This window comes from Bufo bufo, chromosome 3 (genome assembly GCF_905171765.1).
Source record: "Bufo bufo chromosome 3, aBufBuf1.1, whole genome shotgun sequence".
NCBI classification, from domain to species: Eukaryota; Metazoa; Chordata; class Amphibia; order Anura; family Bufonidae; genus Bufo; species Bufo bufo.
In genome coordinates, this window is record NC_053391.1 from 640,416,191 (window position 1) to 640,435,005 (window position 18,815).

General features: G+C 43.0%; 1 protein-coding gene across 3 annotated transcripts in view; it reads left to right on the top strand.

Moving 5' to 3' along the window:
• The first annotated feature begins 11,282 nt into the window (after positions 1–11,282).
• The window catches only part of SACS (sacsin molecular chaperone), a 102,506-nt gene continuing 94,973 nt past the window's right edge, over positions 11,283–18,815 (top strand). For 2 of the 3 annotated variants that reach the window (XM_040426202.1, XM_040426204.1), the window contains exon 1: positions 11,283–11,582. The gene's annotated coding sequence lies outside the window, so the exon portion shown is untranslated. Of the gene's footprint in view, positions 11,583–11,821; positions 11,891–18,815 lie in introns of all 3 variants that reach the window. The other variant, XM_040426203.1, reaches the window with a different exon arrangement.

Below are 18,815 nucleotides of genomic sequence, written 5' to 3' on the forward strand. Positions count from 1 at the left end.
GTACTGTATATATATATATATATATATATATATATATACAGTTTATACATGTATACAGGGTGGGCCACACAACAGAATCCTGTGTGCCCGTACCTATTGTTCTGCAGATTAACACATCCAGCTAGATGGAACCACGCTTCATCGGAGATCATGTATGGCAATGGGCCCAACTGTCCACCTATGATCATATCCTGTAGCCAATTGTAATACGCCACACACTTCTGTTGATTCCCCCCCCCCCCCCCCCCCCCAATAACTCTTATAGAAATGACAGTATGGCTTCAGGTGAAGTGATTTTTTTTTTACATGTCAACATGATGTTCTGTAGAGTTGCCCAATTTGTAGGTTCATTTTCTCGTTGATTTCCTCCGGATTCTCATAAATGTCTCCTAGATGTCTTGAACAACGAAAGTCATCTAAACACGTTGTCTACTTTTATTGGCGTTTGCTATGGATCTTGTGTTACACCACTTCCACATCAAAGCATCAGAACCAAAGGATCAGAAACTGACCAGCAAAACAGCCCTGTGTTTCTTTGAAGGAGCCTGTGAGTAAATAGGCCTCCACTATCACAAAAAAATAAATAAATAATAATCATTGCTACTAGTTAGTGTTGAGCGAATCAAGCTTTGGGTCCATGGTTTTCAAGTTTAAAAATCAAATGCTGAATTTATTCACCGAAGTCTCGTAAGACTTCGGTAGTAATGAATTTAACCTCGCCAGGGGCCATACATTTTAATGGGGTCTCAGTACAGCATTCAAACAAAGTTTTGACAGAAGCTCGCTTCGCTCAACACTAATTGCTACCCTTTTAAGGTTTGCCTTCGTTCACCTGGATGTTGTTGTTTCTGGCTGATTGCCCTCCTCAGTGCCGAGCAGAGAGAACTGACTTACCGTAGCTGGGAAGGAGGGGGTAAGAGGCCTTATTTGACGATTCAGAGTAACAGACTATTTATGCTTGTGGAGAGCCTGACATAGGTCTCTCATCCAGCTAAGCCAGTTCTCTCTGCGCTGCCCTGATGAGGGGCAATGTGGATGAGGTCCTGGCTTGGCTACAATTCAAAATTATCTCTCAAGGCCTGTTTAAAGGATAACTGTCACATTTAGACCATAATTTAAATTTTCATATATGTAGTTACTAATAACATGATATTCCAGAATCAGTTACTATTAGACTGACTTACCCCATATTTAATAAGAGTCAGCCCTTAGCAACCAGTCTGCATAAAACTGCAATCTCACTAATTAGTTAAGATGGCCGCCACTGCCCTCACCCTGAGGCTAATCCCGCCTGCCCTCACTAGCCAGTAACAATAGCCCCCCAAAAGTGTCAGTAACCAGAGCCCTCCCCCCTAAAGGGTTAATCTCCTGCAGCACAAAGGGGTCCTCTTACCACATGTTGCTTTCATTTATACACTGAGCAGATGACAGATCTCCCTTCCCTGGTCTGCGCTGCTCCAACTCTGCATTCTCCAGCTCTGCTGAGTGAGGGAGCGTCTGCCAAGCGCAGGGACAGGGAGAAGTGCACACAGCCCAGGCACTGTTATCAGCTGCTGGGGAGGACCTGGCTTTAATCATTTACTTACAGTCCCTGGCTGTCAGTAATCTGACCTTGCACGCAGCCTGCTTCTGCGTCCTCCGTCCTTCAAAAGAGGACGGACCATGCCTAGCACAGGTAAAAGTAGGCAGTACAGGGAACAAAAATGTGGAATTAAGGGGTAATTGAATGCACAGTGTAATCACCACAATCCAATCCAATACTGAAAGAAAAAAAAATACGACAGTTATACTTTAAAAGGTCAAAAATTGACTTATAGGATAGCTATTTTCTGCAAGGTGGTGCTAGAGGCACCAGCTTTCTTATCTATTTCCTAAGAGATAAGTTGCATACTTTTTTCCCAGAGAAGCACTGCATGATCTGTAAGACTCCTTACGCCTACTAGGTGCTCTCCACAAGGAGAAACACTACCCAATAAAAGACATGACTCTTGTGTTTGTGTTACATTGTGTTTGTCTATAATTGTGGCATAGAATTGTCTATAAGTTTATTCATTCCGAAGGGTTCACTTACTTTTTCTTGCTACTGTAGTAGCCTTCACTGTTTACTTTCAGTGGATAAAAATCTTTCCTGTTCATGTGATGGCACATGGGTGCACGGCTCGTTACAGTACAGTCATCGGAGTTCTGCCTTGTAACAACTTGGGCACCTGTGCGCCCATCACATGACCGAGACAGATTTTTTGCCGCTGAAAATAAGTATGAAGATTCCTATTGAATGTTGCCAAGCGTGGATATTAAAAACTACACAGAATTGATACACCAAGTAAATTGAAAAATTGTACTTTTTATTACACAAACAATAAACTTCATTTGCTGAAAACCAGAATTCCCCTTTAAAGTGAGTCTGTCCAAAGTTTTGTCAATGCAAAACTTCTGACAGACAAAGATAATGGGCAGGAGACAGGAGCTAATACATCCCTCTGTTTCTGCTTTGCTCAATGTAGTGTTGAGAAAATGAACTTTAAAGGGAACCTGTCATCAACTTTATGCTGTCCATACTAACGGCAGAATAAAGTAGAGACCGGTGAGTTGATTTCAGCGATCTGTCATTTATAAGTTAAAAGTAAGTGGTTGCCGAGAACCAACATCACAATCATTGCAGACCGGGCCTGGAAAAGAGTCCCGGCCACCTGAGAAGAGTCCTGGTTATTCCTGCTCTCCTGCTGATGACTGACAGTCTAATACCTAGTTTTCTCCCTTTCTCTCTAGGAGAGAACTGCCAATCATCAGCAGATGGGCGGGAGAGCAGGAAATTAGGAATAACCCGGACTCTTCTCAGGTAGATTGGACTCTTCTCCAGGCCTGGGCTGCAATAATTATGATGCTGGTTCTCAGCAACCACTTACATTTATCTCATGTGTGACACATCGCTGACATCAGCATTTCTGTCACTCATTTATGCTGCCCACTTTTTGATGACAGGTTCCCTTTAAATGGCGCAGACACTGCTACCACAAGTGCACAAGCTGCAGTGTTCCAGGATCCACGGACCATCCCCACCACCGTTAGTGACCCCTGTAGTGTCCAACCAGGAGACTGCTACAGCTGTACCTCAAAGCACTGACAAAACTGCTGACAGACTCTCTGTAAGTAATGTTCCCCTCTCATATTAATAATAATCTTTATATTGCACCAACATATTGTGCAGCACTTCACAGTTCAGAGGGAACATGTACAAAGTGGGCATTACAGATGAAAAAAAAGGTCAACAATTCAGACAATAGGAGTGACGGCCTTGCTCGGGAGGGGCCTACCTAAAGATATGTGTTTTTAGGGCACACTTGAGACCAGGGGCGGACTGGCCATAGACCCTACAGAAACATTTACAGGTGGGCCGATGCCCATGGGGCTGTCCAAGCCCTCCTCATTGCTGCCGGCTGGGTACTTAATGATCTGATGCTCTCAGCATTAGTTAATGCTAGGGCCTCGCCAACAGCCGCAAGTGCCCTCCTAAATACTGTGGTGAGGGCGGTAATATTTTGTGCAGCACTGTGGTATTTGCTATTGTTGAGGCAGTATTTTGTGCTGCACTGTGGTATTTAGATCTTCAGGGGCGGTATTTTGTGCACTACAGTAGTGCAGGCTTTGCCTACTTGGGTGGGCCCTGACTACTTGTGTTGTCCTGCCTTCTGTAAATTTGGACCCACCTACATGGGGTCACTTTTAGGTTTTTTTCCAGGGCCACTTTCATTTCCCAGTCCGCCCATGCTTGAAACTGTGGATGTTGGGAATCAGTCTGATTGTCCGGGGCAGCGCATTCCAGAGAACTTGTGAAGCACAAGAAAAGCCTTGTAGACAGGAGTGGGAAGTTCAGATGATGGAGAATGTCCGTCTGAGATTATTGGAGGAGGGAATGAGCGAGGAGATATAGTATAGATACCTATAGATTATTTCCTGCTATGTCCATACCTGGTGATATGGTGGATACTTACCAGCTGTACAGTTAGGTTCATGAGTACTGCTAATACTGAGCTGTTCTGGTAGGAAGACATTACATGGAAAGAATGTGTAGCCTTCAGAGTATGTATGAGCATGAAGTCATCAGCAGACTAAACATAATCTCGCTTCATTGTAACCTGGACGAGAGTATATTTGTGTTGGCAGAAATGTGCAGACTCGGTGAGTGCGGGGTTCTCCTTAAATTACCTGCACATTATTAGTATGGTCAGTGTGCCAAGTCAAGCTTTTATTATGGCATCAGTGTGACTTGAAAGATATCAGGTTATTATCACATATTGTGGATAATCAGATTGTCATAGAAATGGAAAATTAAGTTGCTGCATTTAGCTAGAGTCTTACTGGTCTCTATGAAGAACTCTTCCAATTGTCCACTGCGGTCCGAACCAAGGATGTTGTGGTGACATGACAACGTGATTAGATGGAATTTATAGGCATGTTATTTTTATCTTTTATTTTATGTTTTGTGAAAAAAAGAAGCAATGTTATTCCGGAAAACTCCTTTAAAGGGGTTGTCCGGTTTCAAGAAGAAACCGGACAGCATGGGGGATGGACCTTATAGATGATTACTTACCTGATAGATCTCACACTGCAGCTCCAGTTCTCCCTGCAGGAATCTAAGTGGTGACATCACATATGACCACTACAGACAATCGCTGGCCTCGGCAGTGTGCTGAAGAGGCCAGTGATTGGCTGCAGGGGTCATGTATTGTCGACATGATGTCACTGCTGCAGCCGGCAAAACAGAGCCCTACTGAGAGAAATGGGGGTAGCACAGGAACTGTTAATTAAGTAATTGTCTATTCTTTATTACAGGTCAATACCCTGAGTTGTCTGGTTTCCTGTTGAAACCAGACAATGCCTTTAAACTGCAGAGAGACTGATCAGTATTTATGCATTTATTGTAACTTACAGTACAGTATATAGCCATGGTCGCCATCAGGAGCCCAGACATGAAGATAGAAAAGGTGGTCCATCGGCCAAGTTGTCACTTTGCTTCTCCAATGGGGCCCATATAATTTCACAAAGGTGAAATGAACAGGCCCTATTATGTGGTGGGTCCGTTTCTTTTTACAGTATAAGGGAGAGTTCACATATCTGTTTTATTTTCCTGTTCTTCGTATTCGTCAGAAGAACAGAAAAAAAACAACTGGATCCTGTAAAAAAAAAACTGATCCTATTGCATATTTGGCATCAGTTTGAGCCATTTCTGTCTGAGATCCATTTTTTTTAGACAGAAGTTTTCCCATTGGCCACTATGCCTAATGACGGGCTTATACGGGGCAATTATTGGACTGATTGTTGGGAATGAGTGTTGGTACGACCGCTTGTTCTTGACAATAGGCCTGTGTAAAGATACCGCAGATCACCCGATGAACGCTCATTCATTGGGTGAAATGACCTATCATGCAGACACCTCAATTATTGTTTTTCATGGTGTATGAATAGTGATCTGCTGCCCAGAAACAATGAATCTGTATGGGGATGAGGACAGCTGTAGCCATCGCTCGTCCCAGTACAGTGGAGGAGATTGCTGCTTGTAAATGCAGCTCTTACCTCCATTGATGAACAAGCAGGTATTGGGAAGGAATGGTTCCCTCCCGATAATTGCCTGCTCAATATAAATGCGCCTATAAGGTATAATGGAAAGATCTGCACCTGTTCTATGTTATTGACCCGCACCTGGTTGTGGTTTACAACCACTGATGGAAATCACTGACCGAACACTGACTGTGTGAAAGTGGCCTTGTTACATATTGCATAATAAGCTTGTGATACCTGGTGATGTCAGAATTCTGATTACATACTTACCAACGTTTTAGTTGGTAAAATCGGGGCATCTAAACCCTGCCCCTGGGAACACCCTGTCCCTGACCGGGAATGCCCGCTTATGCATAGCTGCCCAAAAACAGTCGATGTGATATTGATTATCTATTCTGAGAATAGGTTATCAATACCTGTAGCCAATGTACTCTAATTAGGGCAAATAAAGCACTTGGAAATGTAACCTATCCTTACCATCTCCTAATATTTGTCAGATATGACAGACAGATATCTATGGAATAAGTTCAGCTATAGGTTTGGAAGAACATGGTTGCTCATATATGAATTCTGGTGCCAGACTGAAGACCGAGTGGTGAATGTAATGTATTCAACGTCCAGGAGGCTGATGGATAAGTCCAGGCCTTAGTAAATGAGTTGAGGCCAGGAGCCAACACCAACTAAGAGTGTACAATGGTTAGATAGCTGTTGGCTTTCATCTCTTCTGTGTCTGACCCGACAATGCACATGCACATACAGAACAGAGTCAGACACCTACTGAAAAAAAAAAAAAAACTGTAGAAATCCAACTACCTGATCCTTACCTGACATTGAGAGAGAGAGAGAGTTGGGAGGCCCCATACCCTTTAGATGGTCGGCCATTCCTGCCAAAATTGGTGGGTTTGCCCAACACTGTCTAAGGTATAAGGCCAGCTTTAGATTCCATATTTTCAAACATGGCCACCCAACCTCACACCGATGCCTCCTCAGCCTTCAGCTGATCTCTGAAGATCAGATTTAGCGACAGGTGACCACTTATGTAATGGTGATGCCAGGTCTACAAGATCAAGGGGTTCTGTCCTGGCTCTAAGTAAGGGACATCTACCTGTTTTCACTTTAGTACATGGTCATTTCAAAGGGTTTTGGATCATGTATACAGTTTTATATTCGGCTATTGTGCAGCTAGTATGGGGTGTGCATTGAGCACTGCTAGTCCTTTAACCCTCTCTTGTCGGCATGATGAATGGAGAATAGAAAGGGTCCAAATCTGCACGGCGTCATCTGTGACCTTTTTACTTCCAGTTGCTGTTAGTGAATGTGTTTGGCGGGAAGACGGGGGGCATCTGCTGTTCAAGTTTAGTTGAATGCTATTTCCTCCCCAACCATTGGATCGTACAAATATCATAGAAACTATGCGTTCTTCGGTATAAAATGAAGTGGAATTAATGGATACACTTCAGGCCAGACGCTGAACAGCAATAGTCGAAGAATCTCCCTGGAGCAATGGTGAGGACGTGGCGCACGGTGACACGTCAGGATTAATGCAGATGATACAGTATCCAAGCTCATTCCCCCACAGGTTATAGCATCTTTGCTTAGTAATGGTGTAAATCGGAGGTCCAGAGAAACAGAATTGAACTGTTTAACCCTTTAGTGACAGGGCATTTTTATATCAAATTTTAGTAAGGGTTAAGGGTACTTTCACACTAGCGTTTAAGTTTTCCAGTATTGAGTTCAGTCATAGGGGCTCAATACCGGAAGAAAACGCTTCAGTTTTGTCCCCATTCATCGTCAATGCGGACAAAACTGAACAGAACAGAACGGAATGCTCCAAAATGCATTCCATTCCGTTTAGTTGCGTTCCCAGACCGGAGAGCAAACCGCAACATTTATTTTGCTTGCAGAGCAAGACGGATCCGTCATGACCCACAATGTAAGTCAATGGGGACGGATCAGTTTTCTCTGCCACAATCGAAAACGGATCCATCTTGGCTATGTTAAAGATATGTTAAAGATAATACAACCGGATCCGTTCATAACGGATGCAGACGGTTGTATTATCAGTAACGGAAGCGTTTTTGCTGAACCCTGCCGGATGTGAAAGTAGCCTTACAGCTGTCATAGGTGTGTCCCTACATACAGCAGTAATCACATAGTGTAACAGTGTATAATGAGACAACAGTTCCAGTAGCCAGCTTCTCACTTGGACCTCAGGGCGTAGAGAGTGCAGGACTGCACCAGCGTTCACCTCCGGTAATAGTAAAAGAATATCCAATATTTATTCTGTCACCTTTAAAATCAGCCCCATCCAGATGGATACAGAAAGGACAGTGTTCATCTATCTGACGTGTTCCGGGTGCGTCCTCTTTGCACCCTTAGTCATAGAATGGTCATTGTATAATGAGAACTCCTGAATGACAAAGGGAAGGATAACTCTCAATTTATTCATACATTTCCAAGTGGAATAACAGAGGTATGTCATAATGCACAGTTTTAAAGGGGTTGTACCACGACAAGACATTATCCTTTTTCCACAGGATAGGTGATAAGTATCTGATCTGCAGCGGTCCGACGGTCCGACTGTTGGGATCCTTGCTGATCACAAGAACTGGGGCCCGTGTTCCCCATTTGACTGGGGTGGCAGACACACATGCATACTTGGCTATCTCCAGCACTATCAGAGTTGAATGGAGAGGCCTCCCTTCTCATCCGTTCATGTGATCGGCAGGGGCCCCAGTGATCAGACCCTTATCGTATTGTCCCATTACATAAATTCTGGTAATGGGACGATCCCTTTAAGTAAATATTTTGCAGCATTATTATATTATGGGGAATATTATATTTACTAAAGCGGGCATTTTTGGGCATTTCAGGAAAGCTGACAGGTCCTCCTTACAGGATAATCCGGAATCATAGATAAACTGGAAAATCATGTTATTTGGTGTAGAATATTTGGTCTGGAATATTACTGTATATATTTTTACAAATACTTTTTGCTTTGACAAGATAATCAGAAGCTGTGATAACAGTTTGTAAATTGTGTTTTTCCGTTTTACCCCTGTGGCAGATATGTGGTTGGGGGCAGCCACAGAAACCTGACAATCAATCACCAGTGAAGGAGGAGGCCACCTGGTCCACAAAGGATCGACTCATCAAGTCACAATGGGCTCTCAGCAACATTCAAATACACATGGGCCATGTTGCCTACCACAGGCATGCTCAACCTGCGGCCCTCCAGCTGTTGCAAAACCACAACTCCCATCATTCCTGGACAGCCTACAGAAGGGCATGGTGGGTGTTGTAGTTTTACAACAGCTGGAGGGCCGCAGGTTGAGCATCCCTGGCCTACAGCAAGCCATCTGGCCTTACAGATTCCACTGGTTCTCTATTTTCTCCTGTGTAATGTATTGGTGGCAAAAGTATCCAGATCTGCCACCTACTGTACTCTCTGCTCTAGAGTAGGTGGCATCGTATGTCTGTGAGCATCAAAATCAGCTTGGAAGGAGCACCAGGAATTATTACCTGGGCAGTCTGACGGAATTTATAATGGACAAATCTCACCTCTCACCTACATTAGTTATTGTGTATGCCGTATAGTGTATATCATTATTTTTATAAATCATATATACAGTATTATAGTGCCTTGTACATAGTTATGTATAGTATTTTATATGTCTGTAGTATGGTAGTACTATAGAATATATAGTAATATATCCGTATATAGTATTTTTATATATTATGTATACAGTACATACCTATAGAAGTATTATAGTATTCTACTGTGTATATGCTTTTATTTGTTATGTATATAGTATTTTATATAAACTGTATTCTAGTACATTTAATATACAGTAGTAACATATGGTAGTATTTATTTATTTATTTTATGCACTTATATAGCGCTACTATATTCCGCAGCACTTTACAGACATTAGCATCCAAGTGTCCCCAGTGGGGCTCACAATCTAAGTTCTCTATCAGTTTGTCTATGGAGTGTAGGAGGAAATCTACAGAAACACGGGGAGGACATACTAACTCCATGCAGATGTTGTCCATGGCCAGATTTGAACCCAACACTGCAAGACAACAATGCCAACCACTGAGCCACAGTAGTATTAGGCCCCTTTCACACGAGCGAGTATTCCACGCTAGTGCAACGCGTGACGCGAACGCATTGCGCCCGCACAGAATCCGGACCCATTCATTTCAATGGGTCTGTGTACATGAGTGTTGGTTTTCACCCATGACTTGTGCGTTGCGTGAAAATCGCAGCATGTTCTATATTCAGCGATTTTCACGCAACACTGGCCCCATAGAAGTGAATGGGGCTGCGTGAAAATCGCATCCGCAAGCAAGTGCGCATGCGATGCGTTTTTCAATGATGGTTGCTAAGAGATGTTGTTTGTAAACATTCAGTTTTTTATCACGCGCGTGCAAAACGCATTAAACCGCATTGCACCCGCGCAATAAAAACTGAACAACTGAACGCAATCGCATACAAAACTGAATGAACTTGCTTGCGAAATCGCACATTTTTCACTGAACGCATCCGGACCTAATCCGCTCACGCTCGTCTGCAAGGGGCCTTAAAGTATTTCAAAATATATTCTCTTTTATTTGTTATGTATATAGTATTTTATATAAACTGTATTCTACTACATATAATATACAGTAGTAACGTATGGTAGTATTTATTTTATGCACTTATATAGCACTACTATATTCCGCAGCACTTTACAGACATTAGCATCACACTGTCCCCAATGGGGCTCACAATCTAAGGTCCCTATCAGGATGTCTATGGAGTGTAGGAGGAAACCGGAGGAAACCTACGCAAACACATACATACTCCATGCAGATGTTGTCCATGGTCAGGTTCAAACCCAGAACCCCAGTGCTTCCAGGCACCAGTGCTAACCACTGAGCCACCGTAGTAATATAGTATTTCAAAATATATTATTTTTATTTGTTATGCATATAGTAGTTTATGTATAGCATATTTAGTATTTTATGTATGTTATATATATATATATATATATATATATATATCATACACAGTATATACAGTAGTAACCTATAGTGGTATTATAGTATTTTATAGTGTATATTCTTTTTTTATTTGCTATGTATATAGTAGTATAGTATGTTATGCATGTTATGTATACATTATAGTACATAGGATATAATGTAGTAACCTATAGTGGTACCATAGCATTTTAAAGTGTATATTCTATTTTGTATGCTATGTATATGGTATTATAGTTTTGCCTATAGAATTCTATACATTATTTCTACAGTTACAGTCCATAGTATATATTTACCTCTAATATTTATATATTATAATGCATACTATATTGTAGAATGTTAGATCTATACAGTCTATGTAGAGAAAATGTTTAGTTGTAGTCATTAAAATCTGTACTTTACTGCACTTAGGTTTCATACTCTCCCAAATTCATCCATTTAGACTAAAGTTTAGAAGAAGAAGAAAAAAGCATGTTTCTAACAAAGTCCTTTCTCCACAGGACTTCTCTGAATGTGCTGCCAGTAACAACTGAGATACAGCAAACTACATCTAACTTACTGTATAGGAAATGTGCACTGCCCTCAAACATGGAGTCACAATATCTGCATCAGCCATCTGAGCATGCTCACTGCCCTTAAACATGGCATCCTCGGCTCATCCTGCAGGGTTACTGCGCATGTGCAGTGCCCATACCTGCCCCAGGCACATCTAACGGTATCAGGGTGATGTGTGCTGCTGCCCTGGGAACTCCCATCTGCACTGCACACACATGATCTCCAGTTGTCACAGAAGACCAGAGGGGCTCAGAGCTGGGAGGACTGGGGAGAAATGCAAACTGTGTCTTTAAGGAGGAAGCATGAAGGGGGAGCTATAGCTTCTGCTGCATTGAACTTGTTTGGATCTGTTCCTGTGCAGCCCTAGCCTCCAGCAGCCAGTCATTGTGCCCTCAGCCCCTACATCTCTGCAGTCTGAAGGGTCTTCTAACTCCAGGGAGGCTGTAAGTATCATCTACACCCCTGCTGCATCCTCATTTACATCTGATTCTCTATACAGGACTTGGATCTGTTGGTTGTTTTTGCCTTTGTATTATTTGTTGCTTTGCTTTTGTTACATTGCATCTATTTGTTGTTTTGCTCTTCTTGTTACATTGTATCATTTTTGGCTCCTCTGGAGAATTCCAGGCATCTTTCTATAGCTTTGCAGTTTTCTGTGCTGCTCATTGAATGCCATGTTTAGCAGGACCCAGAGCTTGGCAGCCACAGAACATCTCATTGGGGTGTGCTCCAGGAAATGTTCTCATATTAGGTACATTATACCGGTAATAAGTGTTCAAAACTGTGTCTCATATTATACCTTTGCTGCCTCTGCACCTCTTTTGTATGCAGCTTAGACCCCGCTAAGCCTGGACACCTGGCAGCATACCCCTAAATTCCTGTTGTGTGAAGTGTGCCACCATGCTAGTCCAGGATTCAGGCACTGTCTCAGCAGAATGTAATGGACCAGATCCAGAACCTCCATGTCTAGACTACCCCAAAAAAGTGTAATGGACCCAGATATAGAACCTGCAGTCTGTACTTTCTCAGAAGGGCATGGTGCAAGTGGATCAAAGGTTTTCAGTTCTAACAGAACATCATGGACCAGCATCTTGGACTTGTTGTCAATACCGACCCAACAAAGCTCTGAAACTTGTAATCTACATGCAACCAATAGAGCCTGATGGACCTGGATGTGAAGCTTGAGGTCTGTATTATCCCAACAGATTAGAATTGGCCAGAATAGAGGACCAGGATCCTAAGCCTTCATCCTACACCAGGGATGCCCAACCTGCGGCCCTCCAGCTGTTGTAAAACTACAACTCCCATTATGCCCTGCTGTAGGCTGATAGCTGTAGGCTGTCTGGGCATGCTTGGAGTTGTAGTTTTGCAACAGCTGGAGGGCCACAGGTTGGGCATCCCTGGTCTATATCAATGATGGCTAACCTCTGACACTCCAGCTGTGGTGAAACTACGACTCCCAGCATGCTTCATTCCTTTTTTGTGGCGTGCTGAGAACAGCCAAGCAAGTGTGCATCTTGGGAGTTGTAGTGTTATCACAGCTGGAGTGCCAGAGGTTAGCTATCACAGGTCTATACTGTCCCGTTAGGGAAGTGATAAGTAACCATAGGCACTCCAGCTGTGATGCAACTATGACCCCCAGCAGGGGCGGATTGGCCATAGACCATACGGGGAAATCTCCCGGTGGGCCGATGCCCAGGGTACCGCCTGAGCCCTCTTCACAGCTGGCAAGTGGAAGTTTTTGGGATGTATTTTGTGCTGCTGGCAGAATTTTGTGATGGACTGTGGTATTTGGCTCTGTTGGGGTGGCATAATGTGCCACAATATGGATGCTTTGCGTTTGCGTCACGCATTGCATACGGTCGTAAAACTCACTCGTGTGACAGGGGCCTCGTACTGTCATAACCAGTGCTTGCCGTCTACACTTTTGGACCATTATGGAGTGTGATCCAGGATTGAAGCCTATACAGTCCTAACAGAACATGATCCCCCTGGTACCAGGACAGTCTATACCAGCGGCACTCCAGCTGTTGTTAAACTACAACTCCCAGCGTGCTTCTATCACTTCCATGGGAGTCCGGAGAACAGACAAGCAAGTGTGCATGCTGGGAGTCGTAGTGCCGGAGGTTGCAGTGCGGATATGCAGTCCACCCCAGAATCCTAGCCTTGCATCACTTCCCAGTGCCGCAGTACAACTCCTGCTCTTCACCATGATGAGTATCTGATTAGTCAGATCAGATCAAATCCTTAATCATAGCTGAGAAGAGGGTAATGACATGAATGCTGCTTATCCAGCCAGAGATTTGTATCGCTGTCTGTTGCAGGGCTCGCCATAGGCTTCATGTTTTCCACGTATCAGCCTCAGTCGCGCACTGTATTGCTGCCGGGCTATTAATATAGGCTGCCCATTCATTTCTGGCTTGGGTGATGTAAATTCTTGTGATGCCATTGTTTATAAGAGAAACTGCGGTCTAATATTATCATGAAGGGGGGGCTCTTAAGTGCTTTTCCCCCCCAAGTGATTAACCTTGGTTAATGCGACATACGTTTCTTTGTCTCGGTGTGCAGATAAATCTGATGACAGCTTGCTACGGTGACAGCGCTCATGTATGTTGTGAGCACTATCCATATACAAAGGTTATAACCTTTGGCCGCAGGGTAATAGATACGTGGTTCTTGCCCTGCGCGCTGTGGATAGATTTTAGGGGTCTGTAAACCTATATGGACACAATGACATCTGTATTTCTATTTACCTATACATGGAATTTGACTTTATTTTTATTTTCCATCGAGAATTAGGAAGACATTTTCATATCATAGCCCAGGGATCCTGAAATGACAACTCCCAGCAGCCTCCTTTCACTGCTATGGGAGAACACTTGAGCAAGTGCACAATACTGGGAGTTGTAGTTTCACAGCAGATGGAGTGCCAAAGGTTGCTGATCCCTGGACTAGGGGTTGCAAATATCTAATAATTATAATTGGTCCTTAGCAGTGCTGTACCTTAATATTCATTTATTATTATGATGAAAAGTCCATACAATTTAGACTGACATAGGGGCGTGCTCTGCGCAATACAGGGTTGGTACCCCTGAAGTATAATATAGCTATAATAATATATAGAAGTATATACAAGTGACAATCTGATTTTTATACGATTGTGTTGAAAGCAGTGACCTCATTGAAAGAAACACTATTTTTGTTGCATGTATACTGCTGTAAGGCTGGGTTCACACAGGCGAGTTTTTCGCGCGGTGCAATGCGTGAGGTGAACGCATTGCACCCGCACTGAATCCGGACCCATTCATTTCTATGGGGCTGTGCAGATGAGCGGTGATTTTCACACATCACTTGTGCGTTGCGTGAAAATCGCAGCATGCTCTATATTGTGCGTTTTTCACGCAACGCAGGCCCCATAGAAGTGAATGGGGCTGCGTGCAAGTGCGGATGCAGTGCGATTTTCACGCATGGTTGCTAAGGTGACAGTCTATTCACTGTATTATTTTCCCTTATAACATGGTTATAAGGGAAAATAATAGCATTCTTAATACAGAATGCTAAGTAGAAGGCCAATTGAGGGTAGCTGCCGGTCTCCTGTTGTTTCTTCAGGACCTGTCAAAGGACCTGTGGTGACGTCACTGACCTCCTCTTGATCGCATAGTTGCCGATCTCTTCTTACTTCTTTATGAGCTGCTAGCTAAAGGACCTGTGGTGACGTCACATCACATGGTCCAATCACATGGTCCATCACCGTCCATGTGATTGGACCATGTGATGAGCTCAGTGACGTCACCACAGGTCCTTTGACAGGTCCTGAAGAAAGAACAGGAGACCGGAAGCTACGCGATCAATTGGAGGAGGTGAGTTAATTTTTATTTTATTTTTTAACCCTCAATTGACCTTCTACTAAGCATTCTGTATTAAGAATGCTATTATTTTCCCTTTATAACCATGTTATAAGGGAAAATAATTACATCTACACAACACCAAACAAAGTTCGGGTCTGGGTACCACAGTCAGTTTTTTTATCACGTGCGTGCAAAACGCATTGCACCTGTGTGACAAAAACTGAACAACGGAACGCAATCGCAGTCAAAACTGACTGCAATTACGTACCTACTCGCGCGGGTTTGCCGCAATGCACCCGGGACGCATCCGGAGCCAAAACGTGACGCCCGTGTGAACCCAGCCTAATACTTCATTTGAATAATCCTATTCATTGCACAGTGATGGTTTTTGTGGGAAAACCCCTTTAAATATGCGAACTGTAAAGCCAGCTTTATTCAAACGGTTGGCGTGGAATGATAGGATGGACACAAAATGGTGACTTCATTTTAGCTCTTACAACACTATGAATGAAAGAGATTGTTGAATTAAAAAATTGCTAAAAGGCAAGGAAGAGGGTAAATAAAAGAATTTGTAACCCCTTCCTGCTATTTAACTATTTTAATTTAAACTCTGGCACCCCATTCATGAGAGGGTTTTGATAAAAATCCCTTCCTTTAACACCAAACTATTATTGAAAGTCTTTGCTCATATTTCCTTTACCCAGTTGTCTAAAAATACTTATCTCAAGGATGTGGCAGAAATAAACCAAAAGAGTGCCCAACCTATTCCACAACCCTCTGCAAGGGACCAATTGGTTCCACTCACCAGTGCTTAGGTAGAGCCGGCCTCTGGCCTGTGCAAAGGCTGTTACCTACCAATCTGCTGGACATTAAAGGGAACCTGTCATCAGCTTCATGCTGATCTCACTGAGGGCAGTATAAAGTACTGACAGAAATGCTGATGTCAGCGGTGTGTCACTCATCAGATAAATGTAAGTGGTTGCTGAGAACCAGCATCATAATTATTGCAGCCCAGGCCTGGAGAAGAGTCCAATCTACCTGAGAAGAGTCCTGGTTATTCCTAATCTCCTGCTCTCTCGCCCATCTGCTGATGATTGGCAGTTCTCTCCTAGAGAGAAAGGGAGAAAACTAGGTAGAAGCCGGTCAGTCATCAGCAGGTGGGCAGGAGAGCAGGAATAACCAGGACTCTTCTCAGGTGGTCGTGACTCTTTTCCAGGCCCGGGCTGCAATGATTGTGATGTTGGTTCTCGGCAACCACTTACATTTAGCTCATGAGTGACACACCGCTGACATCAGCATTACTGTCACTATTGTATGCTGCGCTCAGTACGGTCAGCATAAAGTTGATGACAGGTTCCCTTTAATGTCTGCTCTGTATTGCAAGGGGCCGATGAACCTAATGGTCAACCCTTCCATGTTAAGCCTTCGGGAGGGACACCACTGAACCCTTAAAAATTCTGTTGCAAACAGTGTGTAAAGTTAGGGTCCATTCACACGTCCGCAATTCTGTTCCGCATTTTGCGGACCCATTCATTTCTATGGGGCCGCAGGATGTGCCGCCCGGATGCGGAAGTGCGGGTCCGCAATTCCGATCCCGAAAAAAATAGAACATGTCCTATTCTTGTCCGCAACCCAGGGAATATTAGGCGGACAAGAATTGGCATTTTCTATTAAGTGGCGGCGATGTGTGGTCCGCAAAATGCAGAACGCACATTGCCAGTGTCCGTGTTTTGCGGATCCGCAAAACTCACACGGACGTGTGAATAGACCCTTAAAGGGGTTGTCTCACTTTAGCAAATGGCATTTATCATGTAGAGAAAGTTAATACAAGGAACTTATACTAATGTATTGTGATTGTCCATATTGCCTCCTTTGCTGGCTGGATTCATTTTTCTATCACACTATATGCTGCTCTTTTCCAGAGGTTACGACCAATCCAGCAGTGGTGGAAATGATTGCACACTATAGGAAAAAGTGCAGGCCTCTCTGGTGGCCGGAACCGCGGGAGTGTGCATAGTCCAGCACTTTTTCCTATAGTGTGCAAGCACGGCCACTGCTGCTGGGTTGCAGGGTGGTGGTAACCATGGCAACGAGCAGTGTATAATGTAATAGAAAAATGAATCAAGCCAGCAAAGGAAGCAATATGGACAATCACAATACATTAGTAAGTGGCTTGTAGTAACTTTCTGTACATGATAAATGCCATTTGCTAAAGTGAGACAACCCCTTTAACATTATAAATAAGGGAAGCACCTTAATGACAGGTCCCAATATAGTTTTTGCTCTGAAGCTTCCTCTGGTCTCTGTACATTACTAGTTGAGGTAGTGATATGACTTGAGAAGATCGGTGTGACCTTGGAGCAGTAACCTAAGAATACCCAGCAGAAAGATGAGCTGAGGGGTGCGGTACCATATGTAGGTTTGTCCATCTTCAGAAGAAGAGGAATACTATGGAACGAAGGCTCAGCTATTTGCATCTGCTCCAAATATTGTATATCAGCCACTTGTGTATGATGCATGCTGTACGCAGACATTCCTTACCTATGACTGCATGGCTGCTGCTTAACCCGTATTCCAGATGAACCTGGTAGAATAAAACTGTTTTCAATATAGAAATCCACTACCAAAAAGAGCCACATTGTATCTTTATAGAATTGATAGCTTGTTCCATTACTACCAGGAAGAAAGGACTGCACCTCCTTCAACGTACATGAATTTACCAAGAAATATTTAAAATATCAGTGATTAACCACCTCAGCCCCCAGTGCTTAAACACCCTGAAAGACCAGGCCACTTTTTACACTTCTGACCTACACTACTTTCACCGTTTATTGCTCGGTCATGCAACTTACCACCCAAATGAATTTTACCTCCTTTTCTTCTCACTAATAGAGCTTTCATTTGGTGGTATTTCATTGCTGCTGACATTTTTACTTTTTTTTGTTATTAATCGAAATTTTACGATTTTTTTGAAAAAAAATGACATTTTTCACTTTCAGTTGTAAAATTTTGCAAAAAAAAAAACAACATCCATATATAAATTTTGCTCTAAATTTATTGTTCTACATGTCTTTGATAAAAAAAAATGTTTGGGTAAAAAAAAAATGGTTTGGGTAAAAGTTATAGCGTTTACAAACTATGGTACAAAAATGTGAATTTCCGCTTTTTGAAGTAGCTCTGACTTTCTGAGCACCTGTCATGTTTCCTGAGGTTCTACAATGGCCAGACAGTACAAACAACCCACAAATGACCCCATTTCGGAAAGTAGACACCCTAAGGTATTCGCTGATGGGCATAGTGAGTTCATAGAACTTTTTATTTTTTGTCACAAGTTAGCGGAAAATGATGATTTTTTTTTTCTTACAAAGTCTCATATTCCACTAACTTGTGACAAAAAATAAAAAGTTCTATGAACTCACTATGCCCATCAGCGAATACCTTTGGGTGTCTTCTTTCCAAAATGGGGTCACTTGTGGGGTAGTTATACTGCCCTGGCATTCTAGGGGCCCAAATGTGTGGTAAGGAGTTTGAAATCAAATTCTGTAAAAAATGGCTGGTGAAATCCGAAAGGTGCTCTTTGGAATGTGGCCCCCTTTGCCCACCTAGGCTGTAAAAAAGTGTCACACATGTGGTATCTCCGTATTCAGGAGAAGTTGGGGAATGTGTTTTGGGGTGTCATTTTACATATACCCATGCTGGGTGAGAGAAATATCTTGGCAAAAGACAACTTTTCCCATTTTTTTATACAAAGTTGGCATTTGACCAAGATATTTCTCTCACCCAGCATGGGTATATGTAAAATGACACCCCAAAACACAATCCCCAACT